Genomic DNA, 27,059 nt, shown 5'->3' with positions numbered 1-27,059 from the left:
TATTATCTGTGGCCTTCCTCGCATCTGTTAACAGTCTCCATTATTGGATGGTAATCAGATGATTTCGTGCATGTTCGACATCAACACATATTATCACATGTACCGATCTATGATGTTCAGTGAAGCGGGAATCAAGACCTTGGGTAGAGGCTTGCATCATTCAACCTTGTTTCCTCTCCCAAGCTGTGATATTGTTCTTTAGAGACAGCTATTTCAGGATGATCTATTATGACACTGGATCTGCCCTATGCCATATTGGCGGCCAGCATTGTTATATCTCTGAGGAGAAAATTACTCTGACATAGCTACTGAGCATGGGAATGCCCAACTCAGGACATGATTTTAGCAGTTTATATATATGTATCTTTGTTGTATCAGGTTTTCCTTGCTGCCTGAAACTTCTCTCTCTCTCTACAAATATTTTGACAGCAAATTACAGTGTTTTTTCATAAAGTATTTTAGCCATCGTCTCTACCTCTAATCTCATACTTTAGGGGGCATCTGTTATAGGACAAATTGACCTCCTAATCAACTCAGAGGTGAAAGACAAGATGACTGAAGCAATGACCACAATTGCAGGCCCAGAATCCACACTAACGCTCTCTATACACTGACAACCTACTTTATAAAGCTTGTTAACAAGCATAAAGGAGCGTTAGTCACCTTACTAACTCTTGTTGTTAGACCAGGGGGGGCGTTATTGAACTTAAGTGATGTTCAAAAGGTCATACCAATGAATCTACTCATAAATATCTAGATATTAAATCCCTAAATTTGTGCAAGAAAAGCAAGGAAACTCCAAAAATCAAGATATTTGGAGAAATTCTATTATGAGAATGAAGGCAAATGGGAAAAAGCTTGTAAACAGGGCAGGTTCATGGTTTTTTCCCTAATGAACTCTAGATGGAGCTTGGTAGCCCTAATTCGATTGCTATATAAGCAACGAGAGGGCCATTGCAAAAGGGATCAGAGAATTTGGAAGGATAGCCCATAGAGCTGTTGTGAACTGTCATATTCTTGAAGGAGCTAGCTGAAAGAATGAGAGAGAGAGAGGAAGAAGGGGTAAGGAAGGTTGATACAACGAATTTTTGTAATCACTCTTCCATTCTGAATATAGAACTGCAGTTGTGTTCCCTACTCCAAAGTGTTGGTGATATTGTGCATTTATTTGTTCATTCTGATGCTTGTCGAGTTGAGTAGTTAAGTTATACATTTATACATGTTTGTTACGGATTCTTACATTTGTTTTCAGAAGCGTATGCTATGATTGGTTTGCCTTGTCCTTTGTGCAGGAATTGTCTTGGAGCCGGCTTAGAAGGAGTTCTTCTTGCTGCACGGAGATCCCCAAGCGAATCTAGAAGGAACCAAAGGTGATCCTCTTTCCATACCCTGTCAATTTATGTTTGATAGATGAACATGTGTGTAACTGGTAGCTTTTGCAAATAATCTTATAGTCTGTCGAAGGTCCCGGGAAGGCCTTTGAGGGTAGTTTTTATCCCATGCATTTTACCCCACAACACAGACAAGATAGCATCCCTTGAGATACATTAAGGTATGTGTTTCCTTATGTCATCTAATTTGGTGCTTGATTGTTTGATTATGTCGTTTATTTGGTGTATGAGTGTTTGGTGTCTATTATGTCATCTATCTATTTTTTGAATGTTTGATTACTTGAATGATATGAGTATGTGTCTATAATATTTCTTTCTGAAATGATCTTGTTTTAAGATGATTGTACTAATACATATGTGTTGAGATAACTAACATATACTTGAGTATAAATAGGTGATAGTTGTAGCATTACGTCTGATGAACATGAGTTTACTATGGATTATGACATGATTGTTAGTCATGGTAAATGTTGATTTCAAACTTATATATATATTATTGTCTCGATATTTGGAACATGTGGTTGACATATGTGAACAGTTGCAAGAAACATGCTTGGGATTAGCATGACAAGGTAATAATTGATGTGTTTATATATCTAACAGTTGGCTGATGTAATGGTGCATAGTAAAGACTCAATTGCAACAAGGTAAAAAGGTAAAGGAAAGGAATTTGGCAAGAATTCCTTTGGCTATGTTTTGAAACCCTATTACAAATAAATGAGTGCTTTGCAAACAAGAAGTCTTCTTAACCTTGATTTTGTCTAACATTATGTGGATATGTGCTATAGTCATGAACATGTATTTGATAGGTATATCAGCTAGTTTCCAATAATGGATGGATTTGTCAAGGGAATTAGATCCCCTTGAGACATGACACAAATGTGTTCATATCCAAGGCAATGTGCTTGGCATAACAAGGAAAGTTAATTGGTATATTGTTATGTTTATTTATACACTAACAATTATGTGCCTAGGGCAGTATGATGCATGGCATTGCATGGCAAAAGAGGTTGCCATGAAATATTGAAGAAGGATCATGTTGAGCTTTCCTTGGGAACCATGGGATAGAGTCATGGTGTCTATTGTTAGTCTTGTGCTTTTGGTCTTTTGTGATTTGTTTGAACTTGATTTGAGGCTTTTCTTACATCTAGTGTATGGCCATACCACTATATTTGTGGTGTCGTATTGTTGTTAGTTTTCCATGGTTTTATTCTTGTTTTCTTCTCAGTCTTGCCTTTATTGTTTTGAGAGTCTTGGGAATTGGTTGGGGAAGAGGAAATTTAATGGATTTTGGGGAGAGCTTAATGAAACCTAGTAGGTAATGTAAGACCTGGATGAAGCTCGATACATGAGTAAGGGAAGTTGAAGGTAAGAATATGACAATTGGTTGGAGTGGTTCGGTCCATTGGTGTAAATGGGTAATGGAAGTATAGTCATGGGAAAGGTAACAGGAAATTTGAAGTGAATGGATGTGAGGCATCTGATTCCTTGACTATCTTGGGAATGATTGTTCTCAATGTTGTGCATGATGTGCATGGATAAAGGAGTTCTCTTAACCTTGAGCTTATGATATATGTTAATTATGTTGTGATCATGATTATGCTGATGTCTATATATGTATACATGTATGTGTATGTGCATGTCATGTCTGACATGGTCATCATGGATCATGATTGTTTTATGATAATTTTTATATGTATATATGTGTATGTATGCATATCGTTGTTTGACAAGTTCATGATTTTTTATGCTAATGTTTATGCATATGTATCCATGTATCTGTTTATCTATGTCATTGTTTGATAGGGTTGTTGGGGATCATTCTTGTGGAGGAATGATTGCTTATGCAGGCAAATGGCATGACAAGATTCCTAGTCTTATGGGAATCAAGTGGGAAGAGTAGTCATGACGAATATATGAGGTCAGTATCATGTGAATATGAATTGATATCGTATGCTTGTATTATGTCTATGTTTATGTTATGATAACAAACGTTGAAGGATACATAAGCAGAATGAAAACAATGTTCTTTGCGACATGCTAGGATAAGCATGGATGGCAGAGAGACAATGTGGTTTTGGATGTGTGGTACTATTGTTGTGCATATATTGTATATGTTGTACATGTTGCATTTGTGATGTTGTGCGCATGTGGTGTTGTGCATATATAGTGTATGTACATGTTATTTATGCAATGTTATGTACAAGGTGCTATAAGTAGTGTTGTTCGAATGTTGCATATGCAGTGTTGGGTATAGATGGTGTTGTGTACATGTTGGACATGCAGTGTTTTGTACATATCTTATTGTGCATATGATGGATATGTGGTGTTGTGTGCATATGGTCTTGTGCACATGTTGGATAAGCAGTGTTGTGTACATAGGGTGTAATGTACATATGGTGTTGTCTGCATGTTGTACATATGGTGTTGTGTGCATGATTGTACAAGTGGCGCTATGAGCACGTTGTGCCATGTACATGTTGTGTATGTGGTGTTGTGTGCATATGGTGTCATGTACATGTCGTGCATGTGATGTTGTGTACATGTGGTGTTGTGTACATGTCATGCATGTGGTACTGTCTACATGTGGTATTGTGTACACATTGTACACGTGGTGCATTGTACATGTGGTGTTGTGTATACGTTGTGCAGGTGGCATCGTGTACATGTGATGTTATGCACACATTGTGTAGGTGGTGCTTTGTATAGGTGGCATTGTGTACGTGTTGTACATATGGTACTGGTGTACATGTGGTATTGTGTGCATGTCGTGCATGCCATGTTATGGGCGTGCGGTACTATGTATGTGCATTGTGTAGTCATGGTACCATGACATGTGTATTCATTATGTTGTACTCTGTGTACGTATATGTATTGTGTGGTGTTGTACATCAGGTGTAGATGTATTATGTTGTCTTGTACATCGAGTGTAGATGTATGTATGTTTTGTGTTGTACATCGAGCATAGATGTACATATGTGTTGTGTCATACACTGGGGGTAGGTGTATGTATTATGTGGTGGTGTACACCAATGTAGGCACATGTATTGTGTTGTGTTGTACACTATGTGTAGGTGTATGTGTTATGTGTGAGGTGTAGATGCATGCATTAGATGGTGTTGTATGACGTGTGTGCTTGTATGTGTGTGACGCACACGATGTGTATGTGCACATGGTTGAGGATAAGGCACTGGGTGTTTGTCGAGTGTGGCAACCAATCTGGAGTGCATACGGAATAAAGACAAGGTAGAAGCTAAGAATTGATTAAAGGATAAGTATCAATAATTTATTTCAGTTTAGTTATACATGTTATTTATGATTTTGGTCTATGATGATTACATGTGAGTTATGATTTTGATCTATGATGGTTGTGTTTCGAGCTAACTTGATGTGATAAGTTTATACATGATGATTGGGTCAAAGATGTTAGTTTGAATTGTTGTGACAAGAAGCAAATAGGATTGCAAGTGTACCTTATTGATGAGCTACCAAGGAGGTATGATGTGGATTTATTTCAATTTATTTTAAATCTAATGGAAGTTATGAGCTTGGGAAGAACAGAAATGCCTTGTTGGGTGGTTGAAATCGACTGCAAGAATTAACAACAATGAAAAAAGGAATTGGAATAGGCAACAATATGCTGGTAAAGCACTTCAGGAGCAAGGCCATTGTGGGACACTGGTACCCAATAGTGTCGATTGGTTGCCATGAGAATGCTAATATCAGTATCATGGTTTTGAGGTAGGGACATGCATTGGTTTTTGTATCTTCCAATGTGAGGAAGCCTTTCCAAGGGATGGACTACCCAGGATGGGGGTGCCAACAGAACTTGGAAGGTGTGTGAATGCATGGAAGGGGGTGACCGTATTGCTTGAGGGACTGTGTAGTAGAAGGGAAGGCTGAGGATGGATTTATTTTGGTCATTAGAATTACCATATGGAATCAAATGCAGATTGGGAGTGTGCCCTAGAACAATGAGATAGTAATTGTTCATTGAGAGGAAAGTGAAGCAAGATTATAGGGTGGGACATTGGATGCAGATTTGGATTTGGAGTGGATTCTAGACTTCTTGGAAGGAGGTGAATCCTGGTATTACTTTGAGGGTGGAGGTGTGGGCCCCTAGATTCCCTTTTTGCGAATGTAGGCATCATATCCTTTTATTTGTTGGTTGAGAAATTGTGCATATGTGTATATGTATGTTTTATTGTAAATACTGTATCGAGCTAGATTTATAAATCTCCATAAACAATATGGTTATTTTCTGGTTGAAGAAAATGTGTATGTGTGTATATGTGGTTATTATTGTAAATACCATAATGAGATTTGTTACAAATCTCCAGTAAATTGTATGTTTGTCATGTTTTAGCAGATGGTCATTGTAAATACTGCAATGAGCTATGTTATAAAGCTCCATGGACAATATTTTTTCTTTTTAGTAGTCTTGTTGGTTGTAGGTGTCATTGAACACTGAGGATGGTGTTCCCCCAAGGGTGAGGGTTCCGTAACAGCCCTCGTCAAGAATACATGTAAAAATATATAAGACCACAGTGCTGGGACATGTATTCCAAGTTGAATGGTGGGCAAAAAATACTAGTGGGTGTTCATTCAGTTTATTATGGCTAAGGAAATTGTCAAAGGTGATGGCAAAGGTTTTCGAAAGGCATGAAGCATTATTTGGCATTTATTTGTGAAAATAATGGAAATTAGGAGAAAAGGAAGGTGAAAGGTCACAGGTTGCATGTGAGGAGGAAAATGAAGGAAAAATAATGGAAAATGATAAAAATAGAGGCTTCATTGATAAAAAGGATTTTGAGGATTAGTGGGAAAGGCTTGGCTAGTTCAGTTTTGGAGCTCTCTCATTATTCTCTCTCTCTCTCACTCTTGGACACTTATAGTTTTCTTGGAGCACTTTGGCATTGGATCAAGAAAGGCAAAGAAGGCAAGTGGAAGCAAAGATCAAGCAGGGAAAGGCATGATAAAGCAACTACAACATGATTCTTTGCAGGTATCGATTTGCATGTGTATTTTCCTTTCTAGGTTTGGAATGCATGGTGTTGCATGTGGGTGTTTTTTTTCATGGCATGGGCTTTTCCAGGTGTAACAGTGTTTTCAGCCTAGCCTTGTCATTTCCGAATAGCCTTTATGAGATGGGTTTTCATACTTCGATTGAGCTGGATTGCTTGATGGATTCAAAGCTGAGGGGTGGATCTCTGAAATGATAAACACATGGCCTAGTGGTCCTCGAACCAAACTATGGATAACGGTAAAGCCACTAGCCTAGTAACCCCTGAGCCATACTATGGGTTGTGGTAAAGCCAGGATTGTGCGCCTCGGTGGGCCCAGGAATCCTTGCCGGTGAATGGCGAGATATATGGTAAAGACAAGAGGCAGATTTATCTCCATTGGCCTAGTAGTCCTGGGATGGGATGTATGCTAAATCTTGGAGAGTGGGTCTCAGTGTAGGGCCTAGTGATCCCTAGATCAGACTGTGGATTATGGTAAAGCCTAATAGACTAGGAGGTACTCAAATTCCTCATGGTGTAGGTGGAGAACTCTGGTAGCATCCATGTTTGTTTGGTTCTTTTCGGTTGGTTATGAGTCCCACATTCATGCTTGGAATATGACACAGGGGTGATTGACTGAAGAGAGATTTGGCTCAGCCAATCTATTGTCGGGTGGAAAGTGGTAGTCCCATTCCCAGTTGGTTTCTACATTCATTAACGAGAAATTCATTCCCTTGGTTTTTATGTGGATCCTATGGCTGATGTATTTATGGTATTTCTGTTGTTACTATGTTGGTTATGTATATGTTTTATGATAACAATTATGTATGGATCTCGTCATGTTTTTACTTGTAAATGAATGGAAATGTATCTATGACCTAATAGATGATAATGCAACAAATGACATGAGGGAACAATGTTTCTTAGCGATTCTCAGATAAGGACGAGATCCCTATGTTTAAATTTGTTGTTTACACTTGTAGATTACATATTTTTGATATGTTTGATGAAATGTCTGTCATGGCTAGTAGGGGTCTGGTTAAGGGCTTGTTTAACTAATTGCTTTTGCATCATTGTTTCCCTATTATTTCACTATTCCGAAGATGTCATTCAATTCCGAGGAATGACCAGGGCTCTGACCTGAAAAAGTGGCTTAAATCCCGGGGATGCAAGCACAAAATTAGACAAAATAGTCACTAGATGCTGGCATGCCTATAACATGACAGCATCTAGAGCCTCCTAGACATTGGCATACCTATAACATGAGAGCGTATGGGGGTCAAGTGGTCCAAAATCTTAGTGGGACCCAGGGATTGGTTGGCAGAAAGGTTGGGTTGGTTCCTCATGGTCCTAATGTTGATGTTGAATGTCTGTATGGTGTGTTTCCATCGGTTCCACTTCCTTAACATGACTTAGGAGGTCAAATCATATCATAGTGGCCTCTTATCGCATGTTTACCTCGGCTAGCCGGTTGCTTGAGTAGATGTGGGAGAAGGGTGTTACAAAAATATTATAATAGAGTATTTACTATAATTAATTAACTAATAATAATAATAATAATAATAATAATAATATATTTACTAGTACTATTAATAACTATTAGTAATTAATAGTTACTTTTATTATTATTATTATTATTATTATTATTAATATCCATTATTAATATTGTTATTAATATTTCTAATATTAACATTAAGTGGTTATATGACTATTAAATATTAACTATATTAGTTTTTAAAAAACTTAGCCTTAATGTTAATATTATTACATATGGGTCATTCCAACAAGGGTTGAACTATTCAAGTGAGAAGATTCAACTGGGAAGATGGTTGCTTTTCAGTATATACTCTAACCAAAGGTCGAAGAATGCCTCACTCGGGGCCTCTCCTACTTGGGTCTAAAAAGTGATAGGAATATTAAGTCACAGATTGAGGAAATTTCTCTAGAAGACCAATCCCACTTCCCTAATAAAGTGCAATATCAAACTAAGGAGGAGTGTGTTCAACAACCCAACTTCGAGGTAAATTTATTCTTGGTATAAGGTAAAAAAAATGTAGTAACCACTTTATTTAAAAAATTCAAAAGAGCATTGTTCTTGTTTTAGTTTATAATTTTTTTAAAAATTTATGTAAGATACCCCCTTGAGATATCTTGAATTTTCTTCTTAACACTTTTGAGTTCAAATGTTCATATTTTTTCACACAAAATGACATGTGCATTACCGAACAACCTCAAAGGGACATTCCAAAGTACTAGACTCTTTATTTATTCCAAATATAGAGAGTACACACACCACTAACGTAATTTCCCAACAACACAAATTATATAATACTTACATGTGCAAACCTCAAAAATCTATCTCTCCACTCCTGAGATGATGGAAATTAGTCCCAAAGATGGAAATACAATCACAACAGAGCCATCTCTTTGTAGAATATCACAGTCAACACTAAGAATATTAACCCCACGAATAATGGAGGGTACAACCACATATCCCACTCAAATATGTGTGTATTTTTGTGCCCATAAAGATGTACAGTGCCAAGAAAGGCTGACAAAGAATTTAAAACCAATAACATGAACTTATGTAACACTCAAAAAATAACAAAGATCTCTGATATATGTTTATATTCAACCATACAACTCCATTTTATAATCGGCTATAAACATATTTACAAGCAATGCAAATGTCATAATAACTCCAAGTTTAATGACTGATACTGAGGCTTTTACAAGACAGTGGAACAATATAGCCTAGGCATATTTCAACAAGCAATCACCCACCTGATGGTGGCTCCCTTAATCATGATGACAACCTCAATAACGTTCAGAACATGTGTGTATAACCCAGGAAATTATTCCACTTATACAACAATCAACCCTTCCTCAAGAAAACTGAAAACTTGACTTCTTCTAGAGAGAATGAACTAACTAGCAAGGTAAAATCATCCCCTAAAAGGAATATAGTGCTAAACCAACAAACAAGAGAATGTCAACCCTCTAACATTTAATGAACTCAAGCTTCAACTCCTTATGCTCAATAATTAGCTTAAAGATGCATAAGAGATCACAATGTGCTACAACAAGGAGTTTACGACCCACAAAAGAGGTAACTTGACCCTAGAATAGCTACTTTGTCCAAAAAGAGACAATGTTGAGCTCAACTTCTTGTTGATAATGTAAACCCACCACCTTGATACATACTCAGCCTCTTCAAGTAGTGGTTACACAAAACAAGGGGAAATAGCTTTGACTTCTATTGAAAGGTTCATATTTGGCCTCCAAATGCCATAGATAGCTAAACCTACATATATTTTATAGAATATCCAACATTAGAAGATGAAATCAATAAATAACATTATCACCTCCTTTATCTTCTGCAAATATTCTTCGTCAGTGAAGCACAATGGAGAAATCTGAGTGATTTCTCTCTCCAACGATCTAGGGTGTGTGGTCTCAACACCAAAACTAGAAATCTACAAGTAGGGTTTCAAAAACTGGCCTAGACTCTTCTCTAAGAGCTCTCCAAAAATCATTTTTCTTAAATGGAAAAAGACTAGAATGAGGAGAGGCCCCCTCATTTCCCTTTTTTATAGCTCACTTGAATATTTTCCACCTTTTTTACATTTTCCCTCCAATTAAATAATAAAAGCACTTTTCCTTTCGTATTTAATAAAGCGAATTTTATTAACTAATTTAAGCTAATTTTAACACCAAAAAATGCTTAATTCGCCTCCATAGTTATATTGGCGACCCAATTCCCCCTTTCATCATCCTACTTTGTAGGTCTTTTCATCCCAATTCCAACGAGCTATTACACTGTATTTCTCCAAGTAATCAACCCAAAACAACACCTTAAGTGTAATTAATTAAAATATGCCCGTTAATAATTCTGTTTTACGGAATTATTTGAAATGCAACGGAACCAAGAGCGAATCATGAGTAACTGATCCTAATGATGAAATATGGTAAGCGATCCTAATTAGAGCCATAAAAATCCTCTAAAACCATCCGAGGCCACCAATGGAGTAATCTTGCTCCTATGACCAGGTTGACACAAGCTTTGGAAATCTCTCCTAATGTCACCACAAAGGCAATCCAAAAATTTGAGACAATACAGTCTCTGATTTGTTTTTGTATGATTAGTTTTGTTGTGCTAATAACAATTACAGATTTATAAATATGTGCTTGCTTATTACTCCTTGTGCTGAGGTTTCCTTAGTTGTTTGTGCATACAATTAGTTAAATTTCCTCAAGTTTAAAGTGACATTAATGAGAAAAATAGCTTCAAAAATAAATACTGAACCAAAAAAAAGTACACTGCAACAAACCATCAAAGAGACACATTAACACAGTGTTTTGATGAAGGAGTTCAGTCCTCCTGGGCTACATCTCTTTGGTCCATCTTCCATGGCTTGGACCTCTATATTAGCTCAATGTGGAAAAAATGATGTTTACAAAGCTCTATGGCTCTTGATACCTATACCAATGTGTTTAGAATGTCCAAATTAGCCAAAAATGACTATTAGATCTCTGAAAACTAACTCTGGCTGATCTGGGCATGACCTCCTTCCCTGGTGGCCCTAGGCTTCCCTAAACTTCCCTGTGGAAAAATCACTTGTAGAAGTCTTCTATTGCCTTTGAAACTTGTACCAACGAGTTTAGAATGTCAAAATCATCTAGGGATGACTATTCATTTTCCAAAATTGGTCGAAAATTGCTCAAGATATGCTTCATTCAAATTTTCCCTAGAAAACCCCACTAAAACTAGAGAAGACTCTAGTTAGCACCGCCAAAATTGGCAGTCCCACCAAATTTGGCATGCCTCCAAAACTGTTGCCAACCTTAACAATGGATTAATTAATGCTGATTCCATATTAATGGTGCTAATCGCGCTTAACTGTTGGCGCTAACCCTTGGTTTTTAAAGCGTGGTCGTATGGAGAGGGGGTTGGCCTGCAAGGCTGGCTCCTTCTACTCCCGCCATTAGCTATCATTGTAAGCTTAAATGAAATATCGTGGGCCCATTTTAATAAACCATTTGTTGGTTCATTGGTAATGCGAAGGAGTTTATGAGGGGAGGTCTTGGGTTCGACCCGCCCTCCGCCCATCCCATAACATATATTTTGCCCCAATATATATATTGCCATTCCAATAGTTTATGCACCACTGGATTTAATGCGAATTTGTTTGGATATGTTCAGAGTCATATATATGTGTGTGTGTGTGTGGAATTGTATAGTTTAGAATTGTTTGGATATGTTCGGAGTCATATATATGTGTGTGTGTGTGTGTGTGTGTGTGAATTGTATTGTTATAGTTTAGAATTAATGTATTGCTTAGATATATAATATTTATATATAATATAATATATAATATATAATAATTATAGCATAATATATGAATTAAAAAATATATATATAAATAAATATATATATATATATATATATATATATATATATATATATATATATATATATATATACAATTTCCACATAATATTAATCATAAACTCATAATTCCACCTTGGAGGACATTGGGAAATTTTTACCTTCACATAACCAAACTGGCAAATCCTGAAGTGACACTTGTCACAAACTCATTGGGAAAAAACTGAAAAAGATTCCCATCATGCTGACTGTCCTGCCATGTCATTATTCTATCCTATTCTGCAATTTTTTTTAGCTATTTAGGAAAACGAACAACATGCCTTTCTCCTTCATCCAAACTCGGTTTTCAGTGAAACTAATTGCATTGTGATCATCTTGACGAGACAAACGCAGTCATACAATTTTTGAGCCAATCTAAGAACTTTGATTTTTGAGTTAAATACTGAGCACCTGATTATTCCTCCCCACTGGAAGCCTTTTGGACCCCAAAAGATACTTTTATCTAACAAGTAGATGAGGGTACAACCCCCTCACCTTTCCAAGCTCGATCCAATTGGATTTTAATGGATTTATTTTCTTGAGCTCCTCTCTAAGGAAATCAACATTCACTTGCCTTGAGGAACTCGTTTTTTTGTCACGAATGGCATCTTGTTGAAACTGATTCAGAAATTCTGTAGGAATGCATTCAGAATATGAAATCTGAACATTCTCTCTTTGTTCAACAACTTGAATTCTCTTTTTGCAAAATTGACACCAGCTTGCACCGTCAACTTGAAACCTATGATTAACATAATACCTGTACTTGTCTTTTCCCTTTTCAAGTTGATCTTGCACTGTTTGTTGCACCATTTTCAATCGTTCATAGAATCTCATGGTTTTGTCCATGTCGCCATCATAAGCAACATCCTTCTTACCAAGATGACATAACAAAATATAATGCAAATGGATGACAAATTTCACTACTTGGTTTTCTTGACTCAAGCCTGATTATACATCTTGAAAGTATGAAATTTTCTGAACATAATTTTCATGTAAAACATAATGACGTCTGAATACAACAGCTACATAACCAATAGGCCTAAAAAACATAACAATGAACTTGCTGCTTATACCTCTTTTATACCTTTGAACCAAGTGAAATTTTTGACAAGTATCCATCCAATGAAAGTGCATGGATCCCTGCAACTTAATATTTATTCCATGAAAATATTCTGAATGAAATAAGATGGTGAAGTTTTTTGCAAAAACCTAAAACTCAAATGAACCTTTCAAGTTTGAAAGAGTATAAAAAGGACTTGAACTAATCTTTTGTGTTGAAGCAAGACATGCCTCTTGTTGTTTGCCTCCCCACTGGAAGACTTTGCACACACATGACAATGCATGCCAAGGAGATTTGAAAGAAGAAATGTCAACAACAACTCTCCTCCAACATTGGGCTGCTCCCAACAAACCTCTTATCAAAATGACGATCTTGGGCGCTGACCAATCAACAATGGCATCCAACTTGGAGAGGCTTGCCTTCAACTTAACTCCTCCAATATCATGGCCCAAATGCATCAAAGAAGTGAAACCCAACTTGTAGTTTGATATCTTCAAAACATCAAACAATTTCTTTCATAGATGACATGTGCATAAGAAAACTTTCTAAACATGTTTATGTCACCCAAGTAGACAATTCCTTCAAAAAAGGACTCTTTTTTGCCATAATTCAAATACATGTATGAAATATAAGTGCTACAAAGAACATACAACATTAAAATCCATACAAACCATTCTTATTTGGTGGCATGTATATTCTTGCACTTACCTCTTTTTACAAATTTTCTTTGGTGAAAATTACTCCTTTTGTCCTCTTTCATGAAATACTTACCATTCCTCTTTAGCACCATAACCATCGGTACACAACATGGTGTAAGGGATGATTGAATGAGCCCATCGTTCAGCAAAATTTTGCATTGCATTGGTGTCTCTACACTTCGCAATTTTGTCAACCCTTGCATGCTAACATCACAAAGAGAAACCTCTTGCTGCCAAGATATTTCATGTGAAGTTTCCTTCTTCTTGAAGGACAATTCTTTCACAACCTGAAATACTTCATTACTATGATGAACTGAACCAACCAAATCAGAATTGAAAATTACATTACATGCAACAACATTTTCATAAACAATATCATCATTTGGCTTGAACATGATAAGTACTCAACTTTTACTTGAATTCACTAGTATTTTTGCCTACCCTTTATTAACAACTGATATGTTTAACTTTTTGCCATGGGATCTCACTATATACTCCACACCATCCTTGAACAAGTGATACTTGCTTTCATGGCTGTAAAATACTACTTTCCGGTCATACAAATATGGACTACCCAACACCACACCTGAAATATCAAGTGGTACCACATCTAACTCTATTTCATCAACAAAATTTGTAGTGATTCCAAGTTTAAACAAACATTTTCTTGTAACCTATAAATTGGCGTCTCTTGTTATCCATCCCAAAGGATATGGTTTATGGTGAGGTACAGTTTCAAGATTCACTCTGTTGACTAAGTCTTCAAAGATTAGATTCGCTTGTGACCCACTATCGAAGATTATGTCAATCTTGGTGTGTTTAGATATGACCCTAAAATGAAATTACTCAATTCATCTCTTTTCATCTGGAGTAGTAGTAGTGTTATAGTTTTGTAAACTAGTGCTTGCAATATCTTGTTTTCATTGATTCCCATGACAATGATTTTGTTTTCATCAACTGATTCAGAACCTAAATCTTCTTGAGTGATAACAATGGTTTTCTGTTTCCCTTTATTGTTGAACTTATTTGGTCTCATTTTTGGATGGATTTTCCAACAATGATCCTCATTATGTCCCTCTTTTGAACAATGTTTACTGATAACTTTCTCCCCTTCTTTCTTCACACTTGCATTTTCCTTCCCTTTCCATTTTCCTCCTTTCTCTTTGTTATAGACATATTTGGGCACTGCAACCCCAATCACATATGTCCATAAAACCAAGGGCTTCTAACTCCCTAAAAGTGTTGTTTCATACCCTAAAGGAGCAAGGTCAGCTAATTACGTCATCTCCTAGAAGTTCTCCATGAAAAACTACTCAGAACTGGTCAAAACTGGACCATACAGACTGCTCAGTGCTAAGGGTGCGATGCATCTCACCTGCCACATGCAAAATGTTCTATGCATACTGAAAATCCCTTCTGTAGGGTGCGATGAGTGAGAGCAGACAAATGGCAGAGGCAGTTTGCTAGGTGGAAACCCAGAGAATCTTCTAGAAGCTGCCCATTTGACACTTGCCTCTCTGAATTCGCTCAGGGATGAGTAAGAGATCATGAAATCTCCAAGTGGAACCAGGAACTATCAGAGAGATGACACTAATCAAAATCCCAAAAGCTGACTCACCCACCTGCAAACATCTATATATGGATCCCTCATCCTAGAGATCCAGAGGCTGGAATCTTGTATTTTGTAAGGAAGTGCTGTTGGTTTCTCTATGCAACATTGTTGGGTGATCTAAGCTTTTCATGAGGTGAAGAGGGCTTTCATGCTGGGAGGATGGCACTGGGTCAGACCAATGGGTTGTAATCCTCTCTTCTACTACTTCTATCAATAAAGCTATTTGAGTTTTCCTCCATATGTTTGTGTATCTCTGAATCTTGTCTTGATATATGCATTTGTATGGTTAATATATATATGATCCTATATTGTTTATGGTTATAGATCTCTATGCTTTGATGGTATCATGTTGCTTTGACTCCACAGGTGTTCTTTGAAGTGGGACAAGTGAGGAAAGAGTGGTGAATTTCTGTCAAAGGGGAAAGGAAACAAGCAAGGAGCCAAATGAAAGACTGAGGTTGGTACTCTCTGCTTCTTTCTCATCTATCTCTCATAAAGGAAAACACAAGTAACTTTAGTTTGTTTGTTTCTAAGATAGCCACCCGTCTTAGTGGGACTAGCAGCTCTGAATGGACACTAGTTTTCCCGATAAAACTCTTTCTCCTTACCCTTAGGTGGATTTTTATTACTACTCTCTTCATAAGTGTTCTTTCCTCTAGATTTAAGATGTGTGGCTTGCACATGTACTTCATCCAAATTAATTGGATTGAACCTAAGAATAGTATGTTTTAGATAGGAATGTAAATCCCCAATATATTTCAACAATGTGTCTTGGGAATTGAAATTCACTCCTAATAATAAATCCCTTTTCCTAAACTCCTATATATAATCTTGGAACGTTTGGCCTTCAAGCTGCCTAAAGTTCTGCCAACTCATAATGGCATTTTTCATATAGGCTAAAGGATAAAACTGTCTTTTAATTGCAGAAACAAATTCAAACCAAGTGATCGATATCTTACCATGGATTCTCATTTCCTCTTGAGTCTTTTCTTCCCACCAAACTAGTGCAGCTCCTTCTAGCCTCAATGAAGCCAACTAGATCTTTACGTCGTCTTCTTGAAGGTTTTGAATTCTACAGTATACCTCCAACTGTCAAATCCAATTGCCCAACTTTTCTGCATTCACTTCTCCATTGAAGATGGGTAGTTCAAATTTTATGTCCAATTTCAGTAATGGAGTTCTCCTTTTGGGGTTTTGGAATGAGCATGGGTAGTTTCAGTGGTGGTAGTGGAAGATGATGCTATGTGAGATGATGGAGATGATGATGAATATGGTGAGGATGGTGGATATGGAGGTGTCTTTCTACCATTCCCTTTGTAATCCTTCTTCTCATCTTTTTTGTCCTCTGAGCTTCCTTCTCCATGTGGAGGTTTAGAACTCTCTCCAACCATTCTAGTGTTCCTCTCTTCATAGAGGACTTTAACCATCTTAGTCAAAGTGTAGAAATATTTCTTGAATTATTCCTCTTCAGAAGAGGGACCTTCAGGCTCTCTTTCTCCAGACATAATGGCTATGGATTCAGGCTCATAAATTTGTATTGCTTGTACCTCTTCAATCTCAGTTGAAGGCAAAACTTGAGGAGTTTCAAGTGCATATGGAATTGGAACTTTGGGTGGTGAAGATTGTGGCCTTGTGGCTCTCCTTCTTCTAGGCATTACCTCAGGAGCTACAACCAATAGCTTCCCTTCTCCTTTCTGCAACTTTAACATTGTAAGCATCACAATTTTGCAACCATTAAAACCCTAATTGCACAAACTCAAGCAATCAAACAATTCAACCTTTTCTCTGATACCAACTTGATCTATTTTTGTATGATTAGTTTTTTTGTGCTAATAAAAATTACATATTTATAAATATGTGCTTTCGTATTGCTCCTTGTTCTGAGGTTTCCTTAGTTGTTTTTGCATACAATCAGTTAAATTTCCTTAAGTTTAAAGTGACATTCATGAGAAAAATTACTTCAGAAAGAAATATTGAACAAAAAACATGTACACTGCAGCAACACATTAAAGAGATAGATTAACACAGTGTTTTGATGAAGGAGTTCACCCCTCCGGGGCTACATCTCCGTGGTCCAACTTCCATGGCTTAGGCCTCTGTATTAGCTCAATGTGGAAAAAAATTCTATTTACAAAGCTCTATGGCTCTTGATACCTACACCAATGTGTTCAAAATATCCAAATCATCTAGGAATGACTATTCATTTTCCAAAATTGGTCGAAAATAGTTCAAGATATGCATCATTCAATTTTTCCCTAGGAAACCCTGTTAAAACTGGAGAAGACTCTAGTTAGCACTGCCAAAACTAGCAGTCCCGCCGAATCTGGCATGCCTCCAAAACTGTCGCCAACCTTAATAATGGATTAATTAATGCTAATCCAAAATTAATGGCTCTAATTGTGCTTAACTGTTGGTGCTGACCCTTAGTTTTTATAGCGCGATTGTATGGAGAGGTGGCTGGCCTGCAGGGCTGGCTCCCCCCACTACCGCCATCGACTATCATTGTAAACTTAAATGAAATATCATGGGCCCATTTTAATAAACCATTTGTTGGTTCATTGATAATGCGAAGGATTTTAGGAGGGGGAGGTCATGGGTTCGACCCGCCCCCCACCCATCCCATAACATATATATTGCCATTCCAATAGTTTATTCACTATTGGATTTAATGCAAATTTGTTTGGGTATGTTCGGAGTTATATAATGTTTATATATATGCAGAATTGTATAGTTTAGAATTAATGTATTTTTTAGATATATAATATTTACATATAATATAATATATAATATATAATAATTATAATATAATATAAGATATGAGTTGAAAATCATATATATATATATATATATATTATAAACTCATAATTCCACCTTGGAGGACATTGGGAAATTTTCACCTTCACACAACTAAAATGGAAAATCTTGAAGTGACACTTGTCACAGCCTCATTGGGTAAAACCTGAAAAAGATTCCCATCACGCTGACTGTACTCTCATGTCATCATTCTATCATGTTCTGCAATTTTGTTTTACTTGTTTAGGAATACAAACAACAGGCTTTTTCTCCTTCATCTAAACTCGATTTTCAGTGAAATGAATTGTGTTGCGATCATCTTGACGAGATGGACTTAGTCATATAGTTTTCAGGGCAATCTGAGAAATTTGATTTTTGAGCTAAATACTAAGCACCTTATCAGCCTCCCCCTTGGAAAAAAAAAAATTCTTGTCCTCAAGCAATGTTATTGCATTTTTCTAATCCCCAAGTTGATTCGAAATAATGCTAGGGTCCCAAGTGTGCTTTAGAGCTACTTTGGAACACTATACTACCCCAACACGAATGGATCTCATAATGTCATGGTCCCATACCATCTCGATCATTATGAAGCATTCCTTGCTCCACTCACTTCCCAACAAGGCATAGATACCAAAGGCCCTTTGCATACTATTAGGAAGTAGAGAATCTCGATAATGTAAAATTATAACCAACTCCTTGAGAAGCTACTCTAATAGAAAACTCATCTCGTGTACCTCACAAGTGAACTCCTGTATGTATGATCCAAGTCCTGTTGAAAAGGGTCCCTATCCACTTGAAATAACCACTGCCTCCTCCTCTAATACCATTAATGAATCATGAAGAAGTGAAACTATCTCCACCAAACTAAAGTCCAATGGAAGATCTGAGCAATCTTGCCCTATAAATACCAACTCATCCATAATGATAGTTGAGCTATCAACCCCTGTGATGCCAAGATCTCACGCTAATCTCAAAATGTTACTGGCATGTTTTTGCTACACCACTCTAGTCATAACTGATTGCTATGGTGAAATACGGCTAACTGTTGGAACCCATTTGTATCTTATCCCTGATCCCAATATGCAACCAATAGACAGAAACCATGTATCACGAGTCAATCTGGTGCTAGACTGCGTTGCTCTTGTAAGATCACACAACAAACTCTATTATTCTCTCTCCTGATGATGTACTCAAATACTGCAACGATCCCCACCACGAACTATGGGAAAAAAGAAAGAAAGAGTATTAGCATGCATACGGGGCATGCATATGATAGCTACATATTCATGCATCACATGCATTGCATTAGTAAACTTACTAATTGATTATAAAAGATGTCTAAAGAAAATTTCAGCAAATTAATTATTAAAATACTAGATTAAATACCTAACAATTAAGAAGGGAAATATTACCTTAAACATAACACTCCAAATATATATATATATATATATATAATAAATTAAATGCTTATAAATTGAATACTTAATTTCTCTTATTATTAAAATAATTCAATATAATATATATTAACATAACTCAATATAATATATCAAACATATATTCAAATTAAAAGGAATGGTATATATTTGAAACATATCATATACAACTTTTTTTTATAGTATAACTTTCTTTTTTTATAGTATATATAAAAAGGATATATAATATATATATATATATATATATGACCTATCGTAAAATGAAGGCGACAACCTCCAACCATGATGATGTCATCACCGCCTGAGAATTTCAGGAAAGTTAATGACAGGGCATTGAAGGGATGGAAGGCAGTGGAAAGGTAAACATCATGAATATAAGGGGATCGATGGATGAATTTTAGGAAGAAGGAGTTTTGGGAGTATTTCTCAAACAATGAAGGAAATTTCAAGGAAGACATAGAGTACAAAGAGGAAGAGTGGGTCTTAATTTTTCTTGAAGTTTTGGGCACAGGGGCCAAAGTGCTTCCAATTTGAAGTACTTTGGAGCTAGGTACCGAGATTGTGTCTAGTTTGGCAGGGAGGTGTTGGTAATTTTGGTAACGAGAGAAAATTCTGCAATAACTCGGGATCGACTTCAAACATGGAAGCCAGATATGTATCTATGAATTAAATTTTTAAATTCTTTTTTAAATTGTAGTTGTTAAAATCTGGTAGAATTCAAGAACTTAAATTTTGTTTTGGGCATTAAATCTAGTATTAGAGCTTTGGTTTCAAACTATGTGGATCTTAGGGCCTCTCTTGAATCATCTTTGTGATTCTTCAAACTCGTTTTTCTTCTTCTCTATTGCAATAACTTAACATTGGATTATTCTCAATTTCATAGCTTAAGGCTTTGACTGTGATAGACTGTATAATTAAAGTGTTTAGGGGCATTATAAATAGTAAAATGATGAAGGAAGGAACATCATGAATATAAGGGGATTGATGGATGAATTTTAGGAAAAGGAGTTTTGGGAGTATTTCGCAGACAATGAAGGAAATTTCGAGGAAGACATAGAGGACAAAGAGGAAGAGTGGGTCTTAATTGTTCTTGAAATTTTAGGCATGAGGGTCAGAGTGCTTCGAATTTGAAGTACTTTGGAGCTGGGTATTGAGATTGTGCCCAGTTTGGCAAGGAGGTGTTGGTAATTTTGGTAACGGGAGCAAATCTGATACTACAATAGCTCGGGATCGACTTCAAACATGGAAGCCAAATAGGTATCTATGAATTAAATTGCTAAATTCTTGTTTAAATTGCAGTTGTTAAAATCTGGTAGAATTCAGGGACTTAAAATTTGTTTTGGGCATTAAATCTGGTATCAGAGCTTTGGTTTCAAACTCTGTGGATCTTAGGGCCTCTCTTGAATCATCTTTGTGATGGTTCAAACTTGTTTTTCTTCCTCCATATCGCAATAACTTAACATTGGATATTAGTCTTAGTTTCACAGCTTAAGGCTTTCACTGTGACAGAGTGTAGAATTAAAGTGTTTAAGGGCATTATAAATAGTCAAATGTATACATATTATAAACTGAACCCCAATTTTGAAATTTAATTTCAATATAATTGTGTTAGCAACTCATTCATTGTTTGATTTGGGGTGAATCCAAAAAAAAATCCCCATTTTAAATTCCAGGGTGCACATCCTTTAGAGTTTCATCATGTCAATTTTAATTCGAGTGGCCTTGCAGTGGCACAGAGGTTCTGTGACGCTTTCTTGTATGAAGTCAAGCCAGGATGGCCATTAAAGGCCCAAACGATTAACTAAGCACTCCATTGAAATATAGATACAGTCGACACCAAAGCCTTAATCTATGAAAACCACAAACAAACAAGAACTTGTTATTTCTGATAGGTAGTCCCCAGCCACCCCTTTTCGTAAGGATTATATTCGTCCTCCCATTGTTCACTAGAACTGTCATTACCTTTTGACAGAGTGCGTCACTGTTAACGTTGTTTCTTTATTCCCAAGTGACGCTTGCAGATTCCCTGTGCAAATGGTTTGGATGCTCACATCTCTGGCCACATATGGCGTATGAGAAGTGGACAAAATTGGTCGAGGGTTCGCATTTCGATTCTCTCCATGTTCAAGTGAAATTCCAGAACATTGAAGATAACTGGAGAATACTAGAGTTTAATCATTGGAGCAAGGCTCGAACTAATGTAGAGATATAATTGGAATGACGGTTTCCCATATGAGTTTAGTCCTTCGGTTGAGGGATGGAGAAGCAAAACTCCAGATAAAATCTGACAATTTTCGAATTCAACTAACGGCTGATTTCAGGAGGTATGTAGTTTAAGTCAAAGAGGCGAGATAATTTTGGCCAAGGTCTATAGTTCATTTTTCATAAGAGGAAGCATAAATTTTAGAAGCAATATAGTATTTATTGACATTTATATTTTTCAGAGAGAAATCATCATATGGCCGAAGCCCGCAGAATTTTTTACTGCCGAAGCCAGCAGAATTTTATACGGAATAGCCGTTACAAATATCGCCGTAGGGGGGCCTCAATGAACGCCTCCACAAGAATCAAACACGGCTGAGGGTGCGAAAGCCATCCGCCCCAGCCGTCATATCATGCACGTGATGTGCATTATTTATTTATTTATTTATTGACATTTATAGTCCATACATAAGTGGGATTCGTGGGTGCACAAAAGAATTAAGTTCCTTTTGATGACAGAAAGACCATACAGAGACTGGAATACTGTAAATAATCATTCAATTTCAAGAAACAGAGGGGGGTTTTGATGGAATTGTTTAGCCTTGTATCAAGTAGATACGGTAATCGGTGAGAACTAATCTCCATTGAGGTGCAACTCATTCCACAGTAACAAGGGTTTTGGTGGTTAATTGATGGGTAAGAGGCATGGGATTTGAAGCATAGCATGGTATCAAAGAGCATTGAACTTTGATGAATAATAAAAATTTGGACATTTCACCTCATGGAGGAACAACCAGAGGAACTCCGCATGCATTTCACGCAGTTCCCGCTCCATATACAAAACGTTCATTGAACACATGTTTTTTTGTTTTTTTTGGAATAAGGACCACCCATATAGAACAAAAGTTGGAGGTTCGTTCTCGTTGGTAGCTTAGATTCCATAGTGGATGCACTAGGAACTTCTTCGTATGAAATTGAAGGCCAGTGGTCTTAATATTTTCTTTACGCATGATCCATGCCTTATCGAAAAGTGTCTGGTATCAACGGGGTAGCCCTCACTAAGCTTATGGGGACAATGGGCAGAATAGTTTAATGATTAATTTTTAGAAAAAATAATCATTATGGATTATATCTACAAATTATTATTATTAAAGGAAAATTATTTTAAGAGGGTAATGTTATTATAGTTTAATGATTAAATTTTAGAAAAATAACTATTATGGATTATATCTACAAATTATTATTAATTAAAGAAAATTAAAAAATGGTCTCACACTTCACACTATTAATCATCGTGACTCAAAGAAGAAAATGAACCATGTATCAACCATATGCCAAATCATCCACATGATAGTTCATGGTGAATAGAAACACTTTTTGTTTTAATATTTAAATTTTAAAAGTCCAAAAATAATCTTATAAATTTATTTATTTAATGTTATAAATTTACATATCAGAGTTCATGATCCTAGTAAAGAATCGTGAAAAATGATTTTCCTATTTTGAGGGGCTAGGAGTTGAATTTTCTCATGGAAGCTCATATAGTATTCAAAATTCAAGAATATGCGTTGGAAGTTAGAGTGTATTTGCATACAAAACATCTCGACAATGAACTGCCAACCACCACGTTGTAGAATAATTTGAAGTCGCTGCATGCTTCCAAGAACTGAAGCTTGGAATTACGAATACGACAACTGGTGATAAGTTTTAAATAAATCAAATTATGGTTTCATGTGACATATAAGATCCAATGATTTGAATATGGTTTTAGGGAAAAATGAAACCAATTTGCAAAGTGTGCGCTGTAGGAAAAGAAAGAAACAGTGACAGTGGATTAAATTAATTTTTTTATCTAACGTGTTGGGTAAGTGTGTTATGTATGCTTGGTAGAAAGGGTTTGTAGAAATTTCATAAAAAGAACAGATGGCATCCCTGTTATGCAATTCAATTAAATGGTTGGCTCACTTTAGGTTGTTGAAAATAATACTGAGAGGGGGGTGAATCAGTATTTACAATTCAATAACTTTTCATTTCACAATTATATTTATATATGCTACTTCAGTGAAGTGAACTTGCGTGTGCACACAACTGTGATTAAGGAAACCATCATATACCCAGAGAACTTATGATTTAGTTAATTCATCATGTGTTGATCTTTAATCAGTGCATCAATACTTTATTATACAGTAACTATGTGTAGTAATAAAATAAGATACCATCACACATAAGCAACACACATGAACACCAAGATTTAAGGTGGAAACCTAATGCGGGAGAAAAACCACATGGTTTGTTGTCTCTGTCTTCTTTTTAATATAAAGAAAATTTGTTTACAATCTTGTACTGGTGCAGACTCATACCAGTACGCAGGCACCCACCTGCAGAAAGCTACAACCTTCTCTCATTTTCTAGCTTCTACTGGAAGGGAGCTACAACCCCCTAGCTCTTGTACTAGCCGATATGTTTACTAGTACGTAGGCGCCAGCCTACAGAAGGCTATGACCTTCTCTCTTCCTCTAGGGACCATGTTTCATAAATTTTCAGACTGGATGCTCCTGGTACACAACAACACAATATGAAGGCTTCGTTTCATTAAATTTTCACACTGGACCCATCAGAAAGTTTGAAGCTCAAATTCTATAATAATAACTGCATCAACCAATAATCAGTCAATCTGAATAGTCAGATCACTATCACCAAAAAACTGTGTTAAACCCAGAAACCTGCATCATCATTCAGAACCAGCTACAACCTCAAGAATCATACATCAGAATGCATACGCTACTTTAATGAACCCAACTGTGTGTATACTCAACTTCCTTTAACCAAACTTGCATATACCTCCAAAACTACTGAAACATAAAACTTCTTAATCAAATTTGTACCAACCATTAATATTCAAAACATCTACTATCAAATTACAGAGATCTAGACAACCAGCAACAAAGAACACGCTTCTCACTTATTCAATCAATCAATCAAATTTAATCTCATTATGCATTCAGTTCTACTTTAAGATCTAAGAAGACATCATTGACAGACAACAGTAAACCAGCAACATTGATCAGATAGATTGGTCATTTCTGAATAACAGGCTTTTCTTTTGTATACGCTACTTGGAATCTTCGAACCAATGTGTATAGGCGCCTTCAACAAGGTGAACCAACGTATAGATTTGTAAATACAAACTTACAACTTTGCTACTATTCCAGATTTCAGACATACCCAGATTAGGACATTTAAAGAATAAGCATGTGTAAGCAATCAGATCTAGCCCAACCAATATTAGATCATTCAATGATAAGTCATTTCAAGTCTCATGATCCTAATCCAACATTGAATGCAAGGTGCACAAAATATTTGAGATCATGTCATAATCATAGCCCCTGCAACGTAAAATATACTTAAGATAGAATTATTCCTAAGAAACCCTTTCACTTGCACGCTTGACCCTTTGATCTTCTCCTCCTTATATAGTTTTTGTCCTTTCTCAATACCTCAAACCAAAACAACACTTAGAACCTGTGGTATTCTTGGACAAGATCAAATAGTCGTTACTCTGCTCAATATTGTGGGCTAATACCATGGTTTTGACCCTTGGTATTCTTTAATCTTGAATTTCCTTGATTTTCCAACCCATACATGCTTTTCCTCTTGTGAAAGTGTGTGAATACGTATACACTATTTATGTTCTGTTAACTTGCGTGTATACGCTGCTTTATCAAAGTGAACCTACGTATACAGCTTACAACATCCTTTTCCTTCAACTTCTTGATTTTGATCAGTAGACCTTTGTTCCAACTTCCTGTTCTTCTGTACCAATGTCCTGTTACCTCTGAATTGACTTGTTACAATGTAAGTTTCCTTTTATCAAATATGAACTGACTTGTGAGTGAGTTATCATCAAGGAAAACACTTGTATCATAATTCCAACAATCTCCCCCTTTGGACTTGATGGTAACCATATGGGTATTGATTGCTTCTAGCTGTTGAACATGTTAGAGATATCAAGGAACACAAAAATACTCTCCCCCTTTTACATCAAGGGAAAAGGGTGAACCAAGATATTCTACCCCTTTGAGATACGCTGTGCTATCCATGCTCCCCCTGAGTACATGCAAAGTCTGCAGAGATATTTTTCAAAAGAATAACATGACTCTATAACTCAACTATGTGAGTATGACCTTCCTATCACTAATGACTCATACACACATCAATCACCCAACCAAGTAGGGATACACCAAATTTGACTCATCCACCCAACCAAGTGGGGATATACCAATTGTTTATACATGGTTGAAATATAAAAATTATTACATAATCCTTCCCATGCATAGTGGGGATACAAATTACATCATATGTCTAATAGGACTCATTCAAAAATAGATTATGATAGAAGGAGACACATTACACCCTAGATCTTTACATGACCTATGAAACAATGAATATCTGAAATCATAGCTGAAATCAACAACCATAATGCCAATAATGCAAAATGTTTGTGAAGGCTAATGATCCCCTTGAACCTATACTACATGTGCATTGTCAACAAACCATTCATCAAGGCATCTTCATCAGTCAGATAAAAATCAATGAACAAAGCATATCAACAGACAATAATCATCAATATCAGATTGAGCACCCATGTCATAGTTTGACCCATTGTTTTCTATCATAAAAAACATATACACTCCTTCAGCCATAGAAACTCGTGTATATACGTGACTATCCTTCATGAAACCCGTGTATAGGAACCTTCTTCTGAAAACTGGATTTAACAGTAGGATGATGTAGAAACTACTCCTAGATTTTGTCTGAGATATTCAAATGTTTCTCTAGAAAGCGGCTTGGTAAATATATCAACAACCTGTTCTTTGGAGGGAACATACTCCAATTTAACATTTTGTTCAAGCACTTGTTCTTGTAGAAAATGGTACTTAATGGGTATGTGCTTGGTCTTAGAGTGCATGACAATATTTTTCGAAATACTGATGGCACTTGTATTATCACATAAAATGGATATGGGTGGAGAACATGTGATTTGAATATCTTGCAATGTTTGCATCATCCAGAGTAGTTGTGTGCAACAAGATGTAGCAGCCACATATTCCGCTTCAGCTGTAGATAAGGCAATCAAACTTTGTTTCTTGCTGAACCAAGATACTAACCATGATCCCATATAGAATGCACCTCCACTAGTGTTTTTTCGATCATCAACATTTCCTGCCCAATCTGCATCTGTATATGCATGAAGAGTAAGATCTGTATCTTTCGGATACCATAGACCAAAGCCTTGAGTTCCTTGAAGATATTTGAATATTCTTTTTACAACCCGAAGATGTGATTCCTTTAGATTTGCTTGGAATCTTCCAACAATTGCTACTGCATGCATGATATCAGGTCTGGTACCTGTTAGATAAAGTAGACTTCCAATCATAG

This window comes from Pinus tabuliformis, chromosome X (assembly GCF_031772625.1).
Source record: "Pinus tabuliformis cultivar Carrire ecotype Pingquan chromosome X, CPIR1, whole genome shotgun sequence".
NCBI classification, from domain to species: Eukaryota; Viridiplantae; Streptophyta; class Pinopsida; order Pinales; family Pinaceae; genus Pinus; species Pinus tabuliformis.
This window is presented reverse-complemented; position numbering follows the sequence as displayed.